A 17,722-nucleotide genomic window follows, 5' to 3' on the forward strand; every position below is an offset into this window, starting at 1 on the left:
CATTGTACCACCTATGAAACAATAAAGTCCGGAGAACTGACAAAGAGATACCCTAATAATAGAAGAAAGAAATAAAAAGCAATAATCGTACTCAATGGTTCGCACACTTAAAGTTTTCCATCATTCAAAGCAACGGTGAGAAATTTATGAAATTTTTCTTTATATTTTCGTAATCGTTTGATCGCGTAATATTCAGCAATAAGATACATATGAAAATCAGAAAGTGTAGGCGTTTTAGTCGTCAGCATATAATAGAGGTACTGTCCAATTAACCAAGTATAGCTATTATTTTTAGATTTCGGAAATAATTGCCAGTCCGGGTGGAGTATATCCTGCAGTTGTATTGCGGATGGCGACGTTCTATTAATAAGAGCCAGTTTCATTCTAGTCCAGTTCCAGATTTGCGTTTGATCTCTGCAGTATAATATGTGTTGCAATGTTTCCACATGTCCACATGCGTCGCAAGTCGGTGTAGGACGTAATTGGATCTTACACAATTTCTCCCCCGTGGGCATCACCTCGTTCACAACATCATACCACACGGATCGTACTCGGGAACGAAGAAGAGGAGTGCTGATATTCATCCAAATTTGTCGCCAGTTCTTGCCAGGATACTTCATTTCTATAGAGTTATTCTGTTGCCGATTCGTAAATACACTGTAGACAGCCGCAGCAGTGAATGCTTGCAGGTGTTGATGCACATAGCTGGACTCCACGTAAAATCGGCGAATATGAACGAGCTCGGGATGGATAGGTCCAACATTTATCGGTGGCGTCAAATCCGGTGGTCGTAACTGCTGGAATAGACGTGCCGTAAGACCTGTCTGACTACATTGTAAGATCCTTGATGTTCTAGCTAGAAAAATCGCTAAGCACTGTAATTCAACATCTTTAAGGGCTAGACCACCTTTATAGTGAGGTAAAGCGGTAGCCTTGAAAGCGACTTTAAAAATATTACCTCGCCAAACGTACCAGCCTGCAAGAGCTAAAATTCTGTTTGCAATATCGGTAGGAATAGGGAGAACAGCGGCAACATGGTAAATCTTGCTGAGAACATAATAATTGACGAAATGTGCTCTCTGAATCCTGTCTAAAGACCGCATATTATGCTCTCGAATCAAAGCTCGAAGGACGTTGAGCTTCTGTTCCCAATTCACTCTCACCATTTCCCGTGGATTCGAAGTGAGAATCAAACCAAGGTGCTTGAGTTGGTTGGTTGCCTCTAACCAAACGGTGTTCGCAAAGCGAGCCTGCGGACCTAAATGCAAGACTTTGGATTTCCGTTCGTTAAGGCGTGCACCGCAGGCGCTGGCATACCGGTGTACAAGCCGTCGCACGGTATCGAACTCTTCGTCGTTGTTGATAAGGACGCTAATATCGTCCGCATAGGCATGACAGACGGTCTTTGTATTCAGCGTTTGAAGACCCGGTAAGGTGACGCAAAACGTCTTCAGTAGTGGCTCTATAGCAATGGCGAAAAGAGTCGTAGAAAGCGGGCACCCTTGTCGCAAACCTTGTTGAATGGGCACAGGGGCTGTTAACTGGCCGTTGAATTTCACGCGGGAAGACGTATTGCAGATACAGTTTCTTATTATCTGTACGAAATGCTGGTTGAAACCCAGTTTTTCCAGCGTTCTGAACAGAAATCCGTGGTTAGTCCTATCAAATGCCTTATCGAAGTCAAAAAAGACTATTGCCAACGTGGTCTTGCAAATCCAAGTCAAATATGCAATATCTCGGTATTCGCACAGGGCGTCTATCATTGATCGGCCAGTAACCACGTTCATGTGATATGAACCAAGAACTTTACGAAGGACTGGCTTGAGTCGGGCATTGATAATCCTAGTAAAGATTTTGAAATCTGCGTTGAGTAGGGTGATTGGTCGTAAGTTATTGAGTGAAGTCCCCGGTGACGGTTTGGAGACTAAGACTATCATGCCCTCAGTAAACTGTGATGGAAGAGCAGTATTCATTAACAATTCATTATACATGGTAGTCAGTTCGTCGCCGAAAACATCCCAGTACCGAAGATAAAATTCAATCGGCAAACCGTCTAAGCCTGCAGCTTTTCCTTTCGCCGCAGACGTAATGATAGACTTCACTTCGAAGTTAGTTATGGGTGCCAAGAGCTGTGCGTGGTCGTCCGGATCCACCGATGCCGTAATGTTAGACAAAAATTCCTCTCCCGCCTCTACATCTGTGTCATGCAGTGAGTAAAGTTGCCGGAAATGATTCCGAATAAAAGTCTTAAGCTCGCCTTGCTCATCATAAACACGACCTTCGTCATCTGTCAGTTGAGTAATGATTTTTTGTCTGCCTCTTTTAGCTTCCCGTATGACGTGGTACAAGGACGCTGACTCGTTAAAGGTGTCATCGGAAGAGCGTGCCCTGACTTGGGCTCCTGCCAGAGACTCACGAACCAAAGCGGTGATTTTGGCTTTGGTACGTTTAATGCGTAGGAGATTGCCAGGCAGTGCAGAGGAATCGTTATACAACTGGCGGAGAGCGGTAAAATAAAACTCCAACGTCTGTTTCTTCCAGTACGCCTTAGCCCTGGCAAACTGACAAATACATTTCTTTATGTGCGGCTTCACTAACTCCGTCCACCAATGAACACGCTCCCTATATCTTTGTCGTCGCTGGAGGCACCATTGCCACGTGGCAATAAGATCCTTCTTCAGGTCGCCGTCGTTCAACAGTGCGACGTTCAGTTGCCAGACGCCTCGACCCAAAAAGGTTTTCTGCGAGACATGCCGAAGCGTGATGTGATACGCACAGTGGTCGCTAAAATTAACAGGCCATATTTCACAATCCCTGGCAGCGCTTAAAATGTCTTTAGATACATAGAACCTATCCAGACGACTAGCGGAGGCAGCGGTAACATACGTATATCCGGTCACCTGCGGGCGAAGTGAGCACCAGGTATCTTGTAAGTCCAGCCCATCAATTAAATCTCGCAACTCCAAACAAAAATTAAAATTCGGACACTGGTCTTCTCTGCGTACAACGCAATTAAAATCGCCGCCCAATAAAATCCTCGAACAACCACAGGATAATAATGGTACAATTTCATCGCGATAAAAAACACTCCTATCCCTTCGGCCTACAGATCCAGTCGGGGCATAGACGTTGACCAAAAGCATATCTTCGAATTGTACGGCAATCCCTCGACCCGTTTCTAAAATCGCTCGAGGTTTACAAGTGATGCCCGCTTTGTACAAAATTGCAGTCCCTGCCTCATCGCCAATATTTATGAGGGCCTCATAGCCTGTGACATTCCCGACCTTGGGTGTGACGACTTCTTGTAGGAATACGATATCTACATCGGCGGCATACAGATAGTCAGTCAAACATTTTAATTTGACATCAGATGTTATTCGATTTATATTAGCAGTTGCAATTTTGTAATCCCGCATAAGAAAGGGCAATACCATGTTAATGCGTATCGTCAGCCCAGGACGGCTGCTTGCTCGACCCCGGCGATGGGGTGGTATCCATAAATGCATCGGGTCCAGAACTGTCGACATGCATCACCACATCGGTCTCCTGTGAATGCTGCACGACCTGTACTCCATCGTCTGTAACGATTCTCTCACATTCATCGGTCCGGAACTGCTTGATTGTACGTTGCAGTTTCTGTTCAAGAGTACGAGTTTCCTCGTCACTCTGCTTACGGACCGATTTCTTTTGTCGTCCTTTCTTCTGAGGACGGACGTCCGCAACGTGTTCGTTGATGTCGGGTTTCGCAGCGGTAAGAGTAGCACCCGCGGGAGACTGTTCGTTGCCGGAAATTGCGCTTAGCGGAGAAGACACTTCAAGGGGATGGGAAACTCGCGGCTGGTTACCAGAGTCCTCAGATGGAAGACTCTCCGCAGATGGGTGCAGAAGTTGATCGGGCAATCCTGGCGGAAGTTCCACACGGACCACGCCAGCATCAGAAGGGCGCGAATTTCCGGCCCCGTCGATTGCATAGTTTTCCACGTCAGAATCAACGGGCATTCGGCTCGCCGTAGCTGTGTTTACATCGGCGGCGGTCACGTCAGGCACAACCTCAGCCGCGTGCAGCTGTGGCGCGCTAACGACAGACGGACCGACAAGGCTCTCGGCATACGTCGGCCTATTGCCATCCTGCCCTGCTGCAAGGGCATCGCGTTGTCGCAAAACACGACGCACTGGTTTAGCACGGGGACATGCGGCCTTCAGATGGTCCGTAGAGCCACAAAGTACACAAGTACGTGGTTGCCCCTCGTACATAACGAGTGCCCGGAAGCCTTGTATCACGACATTCGACGGGATATGCTTCGAGAGGTCAATTCGCGCTACCCTGACACCATTATCCACATTGAAGTGTTTAAGTCCACTCCACTGCTCTTGGTGAATGTCCAATACGTTCCCATACTGGGACAGACATTGCCGAATACGTGCAAGTTCAATTTCAAATGGTAGGTTGAACACACGGACCGTGCGCAGACCTAACCCAGCATGGGTAACGACAACTTTACAAATTTCACCAGCAGAATTAACGAACTCGGCAGTACCCTTAGTTAAGTCCATTACACGTAAACAAGGCTCGTCACTGACAAGTTTCACGTAGACAGCATTCGCCAGGAAATCGTATGAAAATCCTAAAACTTCCTCGTCTTTAAGACTCAATCTGTCGAAGAAGAAATCGACTAATTCGTGGACCTGTGGTCGGCTAAAACCGAACGGGAATTGGAAACGCAACGTGTAACGGCGTAACTGATCATCCATGGCAAAGGCCATGATGTACTTAGAAGGCCCAACCAGCTGCAGGCGCCGCCAAACACGCGCGGAGCGAGCACTCCGGCACGTCTGCACACGGCCGCTGCTGCGGCGGAACTATCCACTAGACCACACCGGATAACGACGGCAGTGCTCTTTCCAGCGAACGCAGCAGCCACCCACGGTTAACTGACGACAACTGTAAAAAATCCGCTCTCTCGCGTTATAGAACGGCGTGCCCCGGACGCATTTCGGGGAGACGGACGCCAGCAATGATGAGAGCAAAAGGTGCCTACAAATCCTGTCGTTGCACCACGCACTGTTCTACGGCAATTCACCAAGCAGACGCTCACGCCTTGTTGTGCTGTTTCCTTTGCGGGCAATGAGTGCACCTGCCTTCGACACAGGAAACATTACACGTTTGGCAGGAGTGGGATTGGAACCCACGCCTCCGAAGAGAATGGTGCCTGAAACCAGCGCCTTAGACCGCTCGGCCACGCTACCTACACAACACGCGCGTCACAAGAGCTGCGTCCTACCCCACGAGAACACACCGCAACGGCACAAAAATGAGACGTAAAAAGTGGCAACGGTGGGATTCGAACCCACGCCTCCGAAGAGACTGGTGCCTAAAACCAGCGCCTTAGACCGCTCGGCCACGTTACCGTTGGAGCAGCAGCCGCAAAACGTTTCGTTTGTACTACAAAGATCACTTCGAAATGGAAGTATCTTGGCAATCGCCGTGCCATGTATTTCCACTGCTCTCCCACTGGAAGCGTCTCTTTAGGCCATCCACAGCAAGAAAAAGCCGTGCCCGCCGTATGGTAGCGACGCCACTTGTCTGTAGCTGTCGCAGTTAAGGAGACAGCGTCAAGAGACGTTTTCGTGCCGTGACCAGGTTTCGAACCTGGGCTTTCCGTAACCACTAAAGTATCGTAGCTGTAACTGTCAGGCGGAGCTAGAATGCTCCATGTATCAAACATATGTGAGCTCAAGGAGGTTACACTTGAAGAAAAAGCGGCAGCTTAACGCGATCACAGCAAAGCCCCCGGCAGCTACGGGATTCGAAACCGCGCCTACAGAGAGTCTGGTGCCTTAAACCAGCGCCTTAAAGCGCTCGGCCACGCTACATGCGCTGCTTGGTGCGCCAGTGTTCCTAGCATTTGTACAAACAGTGCACGCCACAGCTTCCGGTTCTGCTGGGACTGGCTGCTCATCCATCGCACTTCAAACAACTGCCCTTTTCGACTACAGAGAGCAGCGGACGTCTGCGCTCTAGGAGGCGACATTACGTGTTGGGGATGAAGTGGTAGGGCAAACTGCGGCCTGCGGAACACGAGTGAAAAAATCAAGAGAGTACTGTCATTTCGAGTACTCGTCATTGCAACGGCAGCAAGGCAAAACTTTCAAAATTGCCGTGACCAGGATTCGAACCTGGGTTATTGCGGCCACAACGCAATGTCCTAACCACTAGACGATCACGGCCACGGACGCGCCCGCGAAAGCAGCTGCCTGTAATGCAAGTGGCGATACACAGCAGAGCCTAGGCCAAGGTGTACGCCACAGCAGTGTGAGACACGGTCTCCATCACATGTATACGAGCAAATGAACGTGCCTGCGCTGTCAGGACACTAACTACAGTGGTTAGCTGCATTCACCTCCGTGGCAATGTCTTGCAGTCCCCCAAGCCTCTTGACTACAGGTATGTGGCTGGATAACAAGTGGATAGACGCTTCATCTCTCTCGCCGTCAGGTGTTGCCGTGAATCATACTTAACGTAGCTTTCTGCACGCGTCAGCGTAGCGTCAGTCGAGCAAAGTCGAGACAAGTCGCATAAGAGGAGCAACAAAAACGCGCGATTCCGGTACCGGGAATCGAACCCGGGCCTCCTGGGTGAGAGCCAGGTATCCTAGCCACTAGACCACACCGGATAACGACGGCAGTGCTCTTTCCAGCGAACGCAGCAGCCACCCACGGTTAACTGACGACAACTGTAAAAAATCCGCTCTCTCGCGTTATAGAACGGCGTGCCCCGGACGCATTTCGGGGAGACGGACGCCAGCAATGATGAGAGCAAAAGGTGCCTACAAATCCTGTCGTTGCACCACGCACTGTTCTACGGCAATTCACCAAGCAGACGCTCACGCCTTGTTGTGCTGTTTCCTTTGCGGGCAATGAGTGCACCTGCCTTCGACACGGGAAACATTACACGTTTGGCAGGAGTGGGATTGGAACCCACGCCTCCGAAGAGAATGGTGCCTGAAACCAGCGCCTTAGACCGCTCGGCCACGCTACCTACACAACACGCGCGTCACAAGAGCTGCGTCCTACCCCACGAGAACACACCGCAACGGCACAAAAATGAGACGTAAAAAGTGGCAACGGTGGGATTCGAACCCACGCCTCCGAAGAGACTGGTGCCTAAAACCAGCGCCTTAGACCGCTCGGCCACGTTACCGTTGGAGCAGCAGCCGCAAAACGTTTCGTTTGTACTACAAAGATCACTTCGAAATGGAAGTATCTTGGCAATCGCCGTGCCATGTATTTCCACTGCTCTCCCACTGGAAGCGTCTCTTTAGGCCATCCACAGCAAGAAAAAGCCGTGCCCGCCGTATGGTAGCGACGCCACTTGTCTGTAGCTGTCGCAGTTAAGGAGACAGCGTCAAGAGACGTTTTCGTGCCGTGACCAGGTTTCGAACCTGGGCTTTCCGTAACCACTAAAGTATCGTAGCTGTAACTGTCAGGCGGAGCTAGAATGCTCCATGTATCAAACATATGTGAGCTCAAGGAGGTTACACTTGAAGAAAAAGCGGCAGCTTAACGCGATCACAGCAAAGCCCCCGGCAGCTACGGGATTCGAAACCGCGCCTACAGAGAGTCTGGTGCCTTAAACCAGCGCCTTAAAGCGCTCGGCCACGCTACATGCGCTGCTTGGTGCGCCAGTGTTCCTAGCATTTGTACAAACAGTGCACGCCACAGCTTCCGGTTCTGCTGGGACTGGCTGCTCATCCATCGCACTTCAAACAACTGCCCTTTTCGACTACAGAGAGCAGCGGACGTCTGCGCTCTAGGAGGCGACATTACGTGTTGGGGATGAAGTGGTAGGGCAAACTGCGGCCTGCGGAACACGAGTGAAAAAATCAAGAGAGTACTGTCATTTCGAGTACTCGTCATTGCAACGGCAGCAAGGCAAAACTTTCAAAATTGCCGTGACCAGGATTCGAACCTGGGTTATTGCGGCCACAACGCAATGTCCTAACCACTAGACGATCACGGCCACGGACGCGCCCGCGAAAGCAGCTGCCTGTAATGCAAGTGGCGATACACAGCAGAGCCTAGGCCAAGGTGTACGCCACAGCAGTGTGAGACACGGTCTCCATCACATGTATACGAGCAAATGAACGTGCCTGCGCTGTCAGGACACTAACTACAGTGGTTAGCTGCATTCACCTCCGTGGCAATGTCTTGCAGTCCCCCAAGCCTCTTGACTACAGGTATGTGGCTGGATAACAAGTGGATAGACGCTTCATCTCTCTCGCCGTCAGGTGTTGCCGTGAATCATACTTAACGTAGCTTTCTGCACGCGTCAGCGTAGCGTCAGTCGAGCAAAGTCGAGACAAGTCGCATAAGAGGAGCAACAAAAACGCGCGATTCCGGTACCGGGAATCGAACCCGGGCCTCCTGGGTGAGAGCCAGGTATCCTAGCCACTAGACCACACCGGATAACGACGGCAGTGCTCTTTCCAGCGAACGCAGCAGCCACCCACGGTTAACTGACGACAACTGTAAAAAATCCGCTCTCTCGCGTTATAGAACGGCGTGCCCCGGACGCATTTCGGGGAGACGGACGCCAGCAATGATGAGAGCAAAAGGTGCCTACAAATCCTGTCGTTGCACCACGCACTGTTCTACGGCAATTCACCAAGCAGACGCTCACGCCTTGTTGTGCTGTTTCCTTTGCGGGCAATGAGTGCACCTGCCTTCGACACGGGAAACATTACACGTTTGGCAGGAGTGGGATTGGAACCCACGCCTCCGAAGAGAATGGTGCCTGAAACCAGCGCCTTAGACCGCTCGGCCACGCTACCTACACAACACGCGCGTCACAAGAGCTGCGTCCTACCCCACGAGAACACACCGCAACGGCACAAAAATGAGACGTAAAAAGTGGCAACGGTGGGATTCGAACCCACGCCTCCGAAGAGACTGGTGCCTAAAACCAGCGCCTTAGACCGCTCGGCCACGTTACCGTTGGAGCAGCAGCCGCAAAACGTTTCGTTTGTACTACAAAGATCACTTCGAAATGGAAGTATCTTGGCAATCGCCGTGCCATGTATTTCCACTGCTCTCCCACTGGAAGCGTCTCTTTAGGCCATCCACAGCAAGAAAAAGCCGTGCCCGCCGTATGGTAGCGACGCCACTTGTCTGTAGCTGTCGCAGTTAAGGAGACAGCGTCAAGAGACGTTTTCGTGCCGTGACCAGGTTTCGAACCTGGGCTTTCCGTAACCACTAAAGTATCGTAGCTGTAACTGTCAGGCGGAGCTAGAATGCTCCATGTATCAAACATATGTGAGCTCAAGGAGGTTACACTTGAAGAAAAAGCGGCAGCTTAACGCGATCACAGCAAAGCCCCCGGCAGCTACGGGATTCGAAACCGCGCCTACAGAGAGTCTGGTGCCTTAAACCAGCGCCTTAAAGCGCTCGGCCACGCTACATGCGCTGCTTGGTGCGCCAGTGTTCCTAGCATTTGTACAAACAGTGCACGCCACAGCTTCCGGTTCTGCTGGGACTGGCTGCTCATCCATCGCACTTCAAACAACTGCCCTTTTCGACTACAGAGAGCAGCGGACGTCTGCGCTCTAGGAGGCGACATTACGTGTTGGGGATGAAGTGGTAGGGCAAACTGCGGCCTGCGGAACACGAGTGAAAAAATCAAGAGAGTACTGTCATTTCGAGTACTCGTCATTGCAACGGCAGCAAGGCAAAACTTTCAAAATTGCCGTGACCAGGATTCGAACCTGGGTTATTGCGGCCACAACGCAATGTCCTAACCACTAGACGATCACGGCCACGGACGCGCCCGCGAAAGCAGCTGCCTGTAATGCAAGTGGCGATACACAGCAGAGCCTAGGCCAAGGTGTACGCCACAGCAGTGTGAGACACGGTCTCCATCACATGTATACGAGCAAATGAACGTGCCTGCGCTGTCAGGACACTAACTACAGTGGTTAGCTGCATTCACCTCCGTGGCAATGTCTTGCAGTCCCCCAAGCCTCTTGACTACAGGTATGTGGCTGGATAACAAGTGGATAGACGCTTCATCTCTCTCGCCGTCAGGTGTTGCCGTGAATCATACTTAACGTAGCTTTCTGCACGCGTCAGCGTAGCGTCAGTCGAGCAAAGTCGAGACAAGTCGCATAAGAGGAGCAACAAAAACGCGCGATTCCGGTACCGGGAATCGAACCCGGGCCTCCTGGGTGAGAGCCAGGTATCCTAGCCACTAGACCACACCGGATAACGACGGCAGTGCTCTTTCCAGCGAACGCAGCAGCCACCCACGGTTAACTGACGACAACTGTAAAAAATCCGCTCTCTCGCGTTATAGAACGGCGTGCCCCGGACGCATTTCGGGGAGACGGACGCCAGCAATGATGAGAGCAAAAGGTGCCTACAAATCCTGTCGTTGCACCACGCACTGTTCTACGGCAATTCACCAAGCAGACGCTCACGCCTTGTTGTGCTGTTTCCTTTGCGGGCAATGAGTGCACCTGCCTTCGACACAGGAAACATTACACGTTTGGCAGGAGTGGGATTGGAACCCACGCCTCCGAAGAGAATGGTGCCTGAAACCAGCGCCTTAGACCGCTCGGCCACGCTACCTACACAACACGCGCGTCACAAGAGCTGCGTCCTACCCCACGAGAACACACCGCAACGGCACAAAAATGAGACGTAAAAAGTGGCAACGGTGGGATTCGAACCCACGCCTCCGAAGAGACTGGTGCCTAAAACCAGCGCCTTAGACCGCTCGGCCACGTTACCGTTGGAGCAGCAGCCGCAAAACGTTTCGTTTGTACTACAAAGATCACTTCGAAATGGAAGTATCTTGGCAATCGCCGTGCCATGTATTTCCACTGCTCTCCCACTGGAAGCGTCTCTTTAGGCCATCCACAGCAAGAAAAAGCCGTGCCCGCCGTATGGTAGCGACGCCACTTGTCTGTAGCTGTCGCAGTTAAGGAGACAGCGTCAAGAGACGTTTTCGTGCCGTGACCAGGTTTCGAACCTGGGCTTTCCGTAACCACTAAAGTATCGTAGCTGTAACTGTCAGGCGGAGCTAGAATGCTCCATGTATCAAACATATGTGAGCTCAAGGAGGTTACACTTGAAGAAAAAGCGGCAGCTTAACGCGATCACAGCAAAGCCCCCGGCAGCTACGGGATTCGAAACCGCGCCTACAGAGAGTCTGGTGCCTTAAACCAGCGCCTTAAAGCGCTCGGCCACGCTACATGCGCTGCTTGGTGCGCCAGTGTTCCTAGCATTTGTACAAACAGTGCACGCCACAGCTTCCGGTTCTGCTGGGACTGGCTGCTCATCCATCGCACTTCAAACAACTGCCCTTTTCGACTACAGAGAGCAGCGGACGTCTGCGCTCTAGGAGGCGACATTACGTGTTGGGGATGAAGTGGTAGGGCAAACTGCGGCCTGCGGAACACGAGTGAAAAAATCAAGAGAGTACTGTCATTTCGAGTACTCGTCATTGCAACGGCAGCAAGGCAAAACTTTCAAAATTGCCGTGACCAGGATTCGAACCTGGGTTATTGCGGCCACAACGCAATGTCCTAACCACTAGACGATCACGGCCACGGACGCGCCCGCGAAAGCAGCTGCCTGTAATGCAAGTGGCGATACACAGCAGAGCCTAGGCCAAGGTGTACGCCACAGCAGTGTGAGACACGGTCTCCATCACATGTATACGAGCAAATGAACGTGCCTGCGCTGTCAGGACACTAACTACAGTGGTTAGCTGCATTCACCTCCGTGGCAATGTCTTGCAGTCCCCCAAGCCTCTTGACTACAGGTATGTGGCTGGATAACAAGTGGATAGACGCTTCATCTCTCTCGCCGTCAGGTGTTGCCGTGAATCATACTTAACGTAGCTTTCTGCACGCGTCAGCGTAGCGTCAGTCGAGCAAAGTCGAGACAAGTCGCATAAGAGGAGCAACAAAAACGCGCGATTCCGGTACCGGGAATCGAACCCGGGCCTCCTGGGTGAGAGCCAGGTATCCTAGCCACTAGACCACACCGGATAACGACGGCAGTGCTCTTTCCAGCGAACGCAGCAGCCACCCACGGTTAACTGACGACAACTGTAAAAAATCCGCTCTCTCGCGTTATAGAACGGCGTGCCCCGGACGCATTTCGGGGAGACGGACGCCAGCAATGATGAGAGCAAAAGGTGCCTACAAATCCTGTCGTTGCACCACGCACTGTTCTACGGCAATTCACCAAGCAGACGCTCACGCCTTGTTGTGCTGTTTCCTTTGCGGGCAATGAGTGCACCTGCCTTCGACACAGGAAACATTACACGTTTGGCAGGAGTGGGATTGGAACCCACGCCTCCGAAGAGAATGGTGCCTGAAACCAGCGCCTTAGACCGCTCGGCCACGCTACCTACACAACACGCGCGTCACAAGAGCTGCGTCCTACCCCACGAGAACACACCGCAACGGCACAAAAATGAGACGTAAAAAGTGGCAACGGTGGGATTCGAACCCACGCCTCCGAAGAGACTGGTGCCTAAAACCAGCGCCTTAGACCGCTCGGCCACGTTACCGTTGGAGCAGCAGCCGCAAAACGTTTCGTTTGTACTACAAAGATCACTTCGAAATGGAAGTATCTTGGCAATCGCCGTGCCATGTATTTCCACTGCTCTCCCACTGGAAGCGTCTCTTTAGGCCATCCACAGCAAGAAAAAGCCGTGCCCGCCGTATGGTAGCGACGCCACTTGTCTGTAGCTGTCGCAGTTAAGGAGACAGCGTCAAGAGACGTTTTCGTGCCGTGACCAGGTTTCGAACCTGGGCTTTCCGTAACCACTAAAGTATCGTAGCTGTAACTGTCAGGCGGAGCTAGAATGCTCCATGTATCAAACATATGTGAGCTCAAGGAGGTTACACTTGAAGAAAAAGCGGCAGCTTAACGCGATCACAGCAAAGCCCCCGGCAGCTACGGGATTCGAAACCGCGCCTACAGAGAGTCTGGTGCCTTAAACCAGCGCCTTAAAGCGCTCGGCCACGCTACATGCGCTGCTTGGTGCGCCAGTGTTCCTAGCATTTGTACAAACAGTGCACGCCACAGCTTCCGGTTCTGCTGGGACTGGCTGCTCATCCATCGCACTTCAAACAACTGCCCTTTTCGACTACAGAGAGCAGCGGACGTCTGCGCTCTAGGAGGCGACATTACGTGTTGGGGATGAAGTGGTAGGGCAAACTGCGGCCTGCGGAACACGAGTGAAAAAATCAAGAGAGTACTGTCATTTCGAGTACTCGTCATTGCAACGGCAGCAAGGCAAAACTTTCAAAATTGCCGTGACCAGGATTCGAACCTGGGTTATTGCGGCCACAACGCAATGTCCTAACCACTAGACGATCACGGCCACGGACGCGCCCGCGAAAGCAGCTGCCTGTAATGCAAGTGGCGATACACAGCAGAGCCTAGGCCAAGGTGTACGCCACAGCAGTGTGAGACACGGTCTCCATCACATGTATACGAGCAAATGAACGTGCCTGCGCTGTCAGGACACTAACTACAGTGGTTAGCTGCATTCACCTCCGTGGCAATGTCTTGCAGTCCCCCAAGCCTCTTGACTACAGGTATGTGGCTGGATAACAAGTGGATAGACGCTTCATCTCTCTCGCCGTCAGGTGTTGCCGTGAATCATACTTAACGTAGCTTTCTGCACGCGTCAGCGTAGCGTCAGTCGAGCAAAGTCGAGACAAGTCGCATAAGAGGAGCAACAAAAACGCGCGATTCCGGTACCGGGAATCGAACCCGGGCCTCCTGGGTGAGAGCCAGGTATCCTAGCCACTAGACCACACCGGATAACGACGGCAGTGCTCTTTCCAGCGAACGCAGCAGCCACCCACGGTTAACTGACGACAACTGTAAAAAATCCGCTCTCTCGCGTTATAGAACGGCGTGCCCCGGACGCATTTCGGGGAGACGGACGCCAGCAATGATGAGAGCAAAAGGTGCCTACAAATCCTGTCGTTGCACCACGCACTGTTCTACGGCAATTCACCAAGCAGACGCTCACGCCTTGTTGTGCTGTTTCCTTTGCGGGCAATGAGTGCACCTGCCTTCGACACAGGAAACATTACACGTTTGGCAGGAGTGGGATTGGAACCCACGCCTCCGAAGAGAATGGTGCCTGAAACCAGCGCCTTAGACCGCTCGGCCACGCTACCTACACAACACGCGCGTCACAAGAGCTGCGTCCTACCCCACGAGAACACACCGCAACGGCACAAAAATGAGACGTAAAAAGTGGCAACGGTGGGATTCGAACCCACGCCTCCGAAGAGACTGGTGCCTAAAACCAGCGCCTTAGACCGCTCGGCCACGTTACCGTTGGAGCAGCAGCCGCAAAACGTTTCGTTTGTACTACAAAGATCACTTCGAAATGGAAGTATCTTGGCAATCGCCGTGCCATGTATTTCCACTGCTCTCCCACTGGAAGCGTCTCTTTAGGCCATCCACAGCAAGAAAAAGCCGTGCCCGCCGTATGGTAGCGACGCCACTTGTCTGTAGCTGTCGCAGTTAAGGAGACAGCGTCAAGAGACGTTTTCGTGCCGTGACCAGGTTTCGAACCTGGGCTTTCCGTAACCACTAAAGTATCGTAGCTGTAACTGTCAGGCGGAGCTAGAATGCTCCATGTATCAAACATATGTGAGCTCAAGGAGGTTACACTTGAAGAAAAAGCGGCAGCTTAACGCGATCACAGCAAAGCCCCCGGCAGCTACGGGATTCGAAACCGCGCCTACAGAGAGTCTGGTGCCTTAAACCAGCGCCTTAAAGCGCTCGGCCACGCTACATGCGCTGCTTGGTGCGCCAGTGTTCCTAGCATTTGTACAAACAGTGCACGCCACAGCTTCCGGTTCTGCTGGGACTGGCTGCTCATCCATCGCACTTCAAACAACTGCCCTTTTCGACTACAGAGAGCAGCGGACGTCTGCGCTCTAGGAGGCGACATTACGTGTTGGGGATGAAGTGGTAGGGCAAACTGCGGCCTGCGGAACACGAGTGAAAAAATCAAGAGAGTACTGTCATTTCGAGTACTCGTCATTGCAACGGCAGCAAGGCAAAACTTTCAAAATTGCCGTGACCAGGATTCGAACCTGGGTTATTGCGGCCACAACGCAATGTCCTAACCACTAGACGATCACGGCCACGGACGCGCCCGCGAAAGCAGCTGCCTGTAATGCAAGTGGCGATACACAGCAGAGCCTAGGCCAAGGTGTACGCCACAGCAGTGTGAGACACGGTCTCCATCACATGTATACGAGCAAATGAACGTGCCTGCGCTGTCAGGACACTAACTACAGTGGTTAGCTGCATTCACCTCCGTGGCAATGTCTTGCAGTCCCCCAAGCCTCTTGACTACAGGTATGTGGCTGGATAACAAGTGGATAGACGCTTCATCTCTCTCGCCGTCAGGTGTTGCCGTGAATCATACTTAACGTAGCTTTCTGCACGCGTCAGCGTAGCGTCAGTCGAGCAAAGTCGAGACAAGTCGCATAAGAGGAGCAACAAAAACGCGCGATTCCGGTACCGGGAATCGAACCCGGGCCTCCTGGGTGAGAGCCAGGTATCCTAGCCACTAGACCACACCGGATAACGACGGCAGTGCTCTTTCCAGCGAACGCAGCAGCCACCCACGGTTAACTGACGACAACTGTAAAAAATCCGCTCTCTCGCGTTATAGAACGGCGTGCCCCGGACGCATTTCGGGGAGACGGACGCCAGCAATGATGAGAGCAAAAGGTGCCTACAAATCCTGTCGTTGCACCACGCACTGTTCTACGGCAATTCACCAAGCAGACGCTCACGCCTTGTTGTGCTGTTTCCTTTGCGGGCAATGAGTGCACCTGCCTTCGACACAGGAAACATTACACGTTTGGCAGGAGTGGGATTGGAACCCACGCCTCCGAAGAGAATGGTGCCTGAAACCAGCGCCTTAGACCGCTCGGCCACGCTACCTACACAACACGCGCGTCACAAGAGCTGCGTCCTACCCCACGAGAACACACCGCAACGGCACAAAAATGAGACGTAAAAAGTGGCAACGGTGGGATTCGAACCCACGCCTCCGAAGAGACTGGTGCCTAAAACCAGCGCCTTAGACCGCTCGGCCACGTTACCGTTGGAGCAGCAGCCGCAAAACGTTTCGTTTGTACTACAAAGATCACTTCGAAATGGAAGTATCTTGGCAATCGCCGTGCCATGTATTTCCACTGCTCTCCCACTGGAAGCGTCTCTTTAGGCCATCCACAGCAAGAAAAAGCCGTGCCCGCCGTATGGTAGCGACGCCACTTGTCTGTAGCTGTCGCAGTTAAGGAGACAGCGTCAAGAGACGTTTTCGTGCCGTGACCAGGTTTCGAACCTGGGCTTTCCGTAACCACTAAAGTATCGTAGCTGTAACTGTCAGGCGGAGCTAGAATGCTCCATGTATCAAACATATGTGAGCTCAAGGAGGTTACACTTGAAGAAAAAGCGGCAGCTTAACGCGATCACAGCAAAGCCCCCGGCAGCTACGGGATTCGAAACCGCGCCTACAGAGAGTCTGGTGCCTTAAACCAGCGCCTTAAAGCGCTCGGCCACGCTACATGCGCTGCTTGGTGCGCCAGTGTTCCTAGCATTTGTACAAACAGTGCACGCCACAGCTTCCGGTTCTGCTGGGACTGGCTGCTCATCCATCGCACTTCAAACAACTGCCCTTTTCGACTACAGAGAGCAGCGGACGTCTGCGCTCTAGGAGGCGACATTACGTGTTGGGGATGAAGTGGTAGGGCAAACTGCGGCCTGCGGAACACGAGTGAAAAAATCAAGAGAGTACTGTCATTTCGAGTACTCGTCATTGCAACGGCAGCAAGGCAAAACTTTCAAAATTGCCGTGACCAGGATTCGAACCTGGGTTATTGCGGCCACAACGCAATGTCCTAACCACTAGACGATCACGGCCACGGACGCGCCCGCGAAAGCAGCTGCCTGTAATGCAAGTGGCGATACACAGCAGAGCCTAGGCCAAGGTGTACGCCACAGCAGTGTGAGACACGGTCTCCATCACATGTATACGAGCAAATGAACGTGCCTGCGCTGTCAGGACACTAACTACAGTGGTTAGCTGCATTCACCTCCGTGGCAATGTCTTGCAGTCCCCCAAGCCTCTTGACTACAGGTATGTGGCTGGATAACAAGTGGATAGACGCTTCATCTCTCTCGCCGTCAGGTGTTGCCGTGAATCATACTTAACGTAGCTTTCTGCACGCGTCAGCGTAGCGTCAGTCGAGCAAAGTCGAGACAAGTCGCATAAGAGGAGCAACAAAAACGCGCGATTCCGGTACCGGGAATCGAACCCGGGCCTCCTGGGTGAGAGCCAGGTATCCTAGCCACTAGACCACACCGGATAACGACGGCAGTGCTCTTTCCAGCGAACGCAGCAGCCACCCACGGTTAACTGACGACAACTGTAAAAAATCCGCTCTCTCGCGTTATAGAACGGCGTGCCCCGGACGCATTTCGGGGAGACGGACGCCAGCAATGATGAGAGCAAAAAGGTGCCTACAAATCCTGTCGTTGCACCACGCACTGTTCTACGGCAATTCACCAAGCAGACGCTCACGCCTTGTTGTGCTGTTTCCTTTGCGGGCAATGAGTGCACCTGCCTTCGACACAGGAAACATTACACGTTTGGCAGGAGTGG

At 52.3% G+C, this 17,722-nt stretch overlaps 21 non-coding genes across 21 annotated transcripts; all 21 read right to left on the minus strand.

Moving 5' to 3' along the window:
- Positions 1-5,327: 5,327 nt before the first annotated feature.
- Positions 5,328-5,409, minus strand: Trnal-uag. Its single transcript has one exon. It is a non-coding gene; the product is annotated as a tRNA-Leu (tRNA).
- A 747-nt stretch (positions 5,410-6,156) lies between these two features.
- On the minus strand, positions 6,157-6,228 carry Trnah-gug. The gene has a single exon. It is a non-coding gene; the product is annotated as a tRNA-His (tRNA).
- A 374-nt stretch (positions 6,229-6,602) lies between these two features.
- On the minus strand, positions 6,603-6,674 carry Trnae-cuc. Its single transcript has one exon. It is a non-coding gene; the product is annotated as a tRNA-Glu (tRNA).
- Positions 6,675-7,119: 445 nt separating this feature from the next.
- Trnal-uag lies at positions 7,120-7,201 on the minus strand. Its single transcript has one exon. It is a non-coding gene; the product is annotated as a tRNA-Leu (tRNA).
- A 747-nt stretch (positions 7,202-7,948) lies between these two features.
- Trnah-gug lies at positions 7,949-8,020 on the minus strand. Its single transcript has one exon. It is a non-coding gene; the product is annotated as a tRNA-His (tRNA).
- A 374-nt stretch (positions 8,021-8,394) lies between these two features.
- Positions 8,395-8,466, minus strand: Trnae-cuc. Its single transcript has one exon. It is a non-coding gene; the product is annotated as a tRNA-Glu (tRNA).
- A 445-nt stretch (positions 8,467-8,911) lies between these two features.
- On the minus strand, positions 8,912-8,993 carry Trnal-uag. The gene has a single exon. It is a non-coding gene; the product is annotated as a tRNA-Leu (tRNA).
- A 747-nt stretch (positions 8,994-9,740) lies between these two features.
- Positions 9,741-9,812, minus strand: Trnah-gug. The gene has a single exon. It is a non-coding gene; the product is annotated as a tRNA-His (tRNA).
- Positions 9,813-10,186: 374 nt separating this feature from the next.
- Trnae-cuc lies at positions 10,187-10,258 on the minus strand. Its single transcript has one exon. It is a non-coding gene; the product is annotated as a tRNA-Glu (tRNA).
- A 445-nt stretch (positions 10,259-10,703) lies between these two features.
- Trnal-uag lies at positions 10,704-10,785 on the minus strand. Its single transcript has one exon. It is a non-coding gene; the product is annotated as a tRNA-Leu (tRNA).
- Positions 10,786-11,532: 747 nt separating this feature from the next.
- On the minus strand, positions 11,533-11,604 carry Trnah-gug. The gene has a single exon. It is a non-coding gene; the product is annotated as a tRNA-His (tRNA).
- A 374-nt stretch (positions 11,605-11,978) lies between these two features.
- Positions 11,979-12,050, minus strand: Trnae-cuc. Its single transcript has one exon. It is a non-coding gene; the product is annotated as a tRNA-Glu (tRNA).
- Positions 12,051-12,495: 445 nt separating this feature from the next.
- On the minus strand, positions 12,496-12,577 carry Trnal-uag. Its single transcript has one exon. It is a non-coding gene; the product is annotated as a tRNA-Leu (tRNA).
- Positions 12,578-13,324: 747 nt separating this feature from the next.
- Trnah-gug lies at positions 13,325-13,396 on the minus strand. The gene has a single exon. It is a non-coding gene; the product is annotated as a tRNA-His (tRNA).
- Positions 13,397-13,770: 374 nt separating this feature from the next.
- Trnae-cuc lies at positions 13,771-13,842 on the minus strand. The gene has a single exon. It is a non-coding gene; the product is annotated as a tRNA-Glu (tRNA).
- Positions 13,843-14,287: 445 nt separating this feature from the next.
- On the minus strand, positions 14,288-14,369 carry Trnal-uag. The gene has a single exon. It is a non-coding gene; the product is annotated as a tRNA-Leu (tRNA).
- A 747-nt stretch (positions 14,370-15,116) lies between these two features.
- On the minus strand, positions 15,117-15,188 carry Trnah-gug. Its single transcript has one exon. It is a non-coding gene; the product is annotated as a tRNA-His (tRNA).
- A 374-nt stretch (positions 15,189-15,562) lies between these two features.
- Positions 15,563-15,634, minus strand: Trnae-cuc. Its single transcript has one exon. It is a non-coding gene; the product is annotated as a tRNA-Glu (tRNA).
- A 445-nt stretch (positions 15,635-16,079) lies between these two features.
- Positions 16,080-16,161, minus strand: Trnal-uag. Its single transcript has one exon. It is a non-coding gene; the product is annotated as a tRNA-Leu (tRNA).
- Positions 16,162-16,908: 747 nt separating this feature from the next.
- Trnah-gug lies at positions 16,909-16,980 on the minus strand. The gene has a single exon. It is a non-coding gene; the product is annotated as a tRNA-His (tRNA).
- A 374-nt stretch (positions 16,981-17,354) lies between these two features.
- Trnae-cuc lies at positions 17,355-17,426 on the minus strand. The gene has a single exon. It is a non-coding gene; the product is annotated as a tRNA-Glu (tRNA).
- Positions 17,427-17,722: the final 296 nt, after the last annotated feature.

Source organism: Schistocerca piceifrons, unplaced genomic scaffold (assembly GCF_021461385.2).
Source record: "Schistocerca piceifrons isolate TAMUIC-IGC-003096 unplaced genomic scaffold, iqSchPice1.1 HiC_scaffold_532, whole genome shotgun sequence".
Classification (NCBI taxonomy): domain Eukaryota; kingdom Metazoa; phylum Arthropoda; class Insecta; order Orthoptera; family Acrididae; genus Schistocerca; species Schistocerca piceifrons.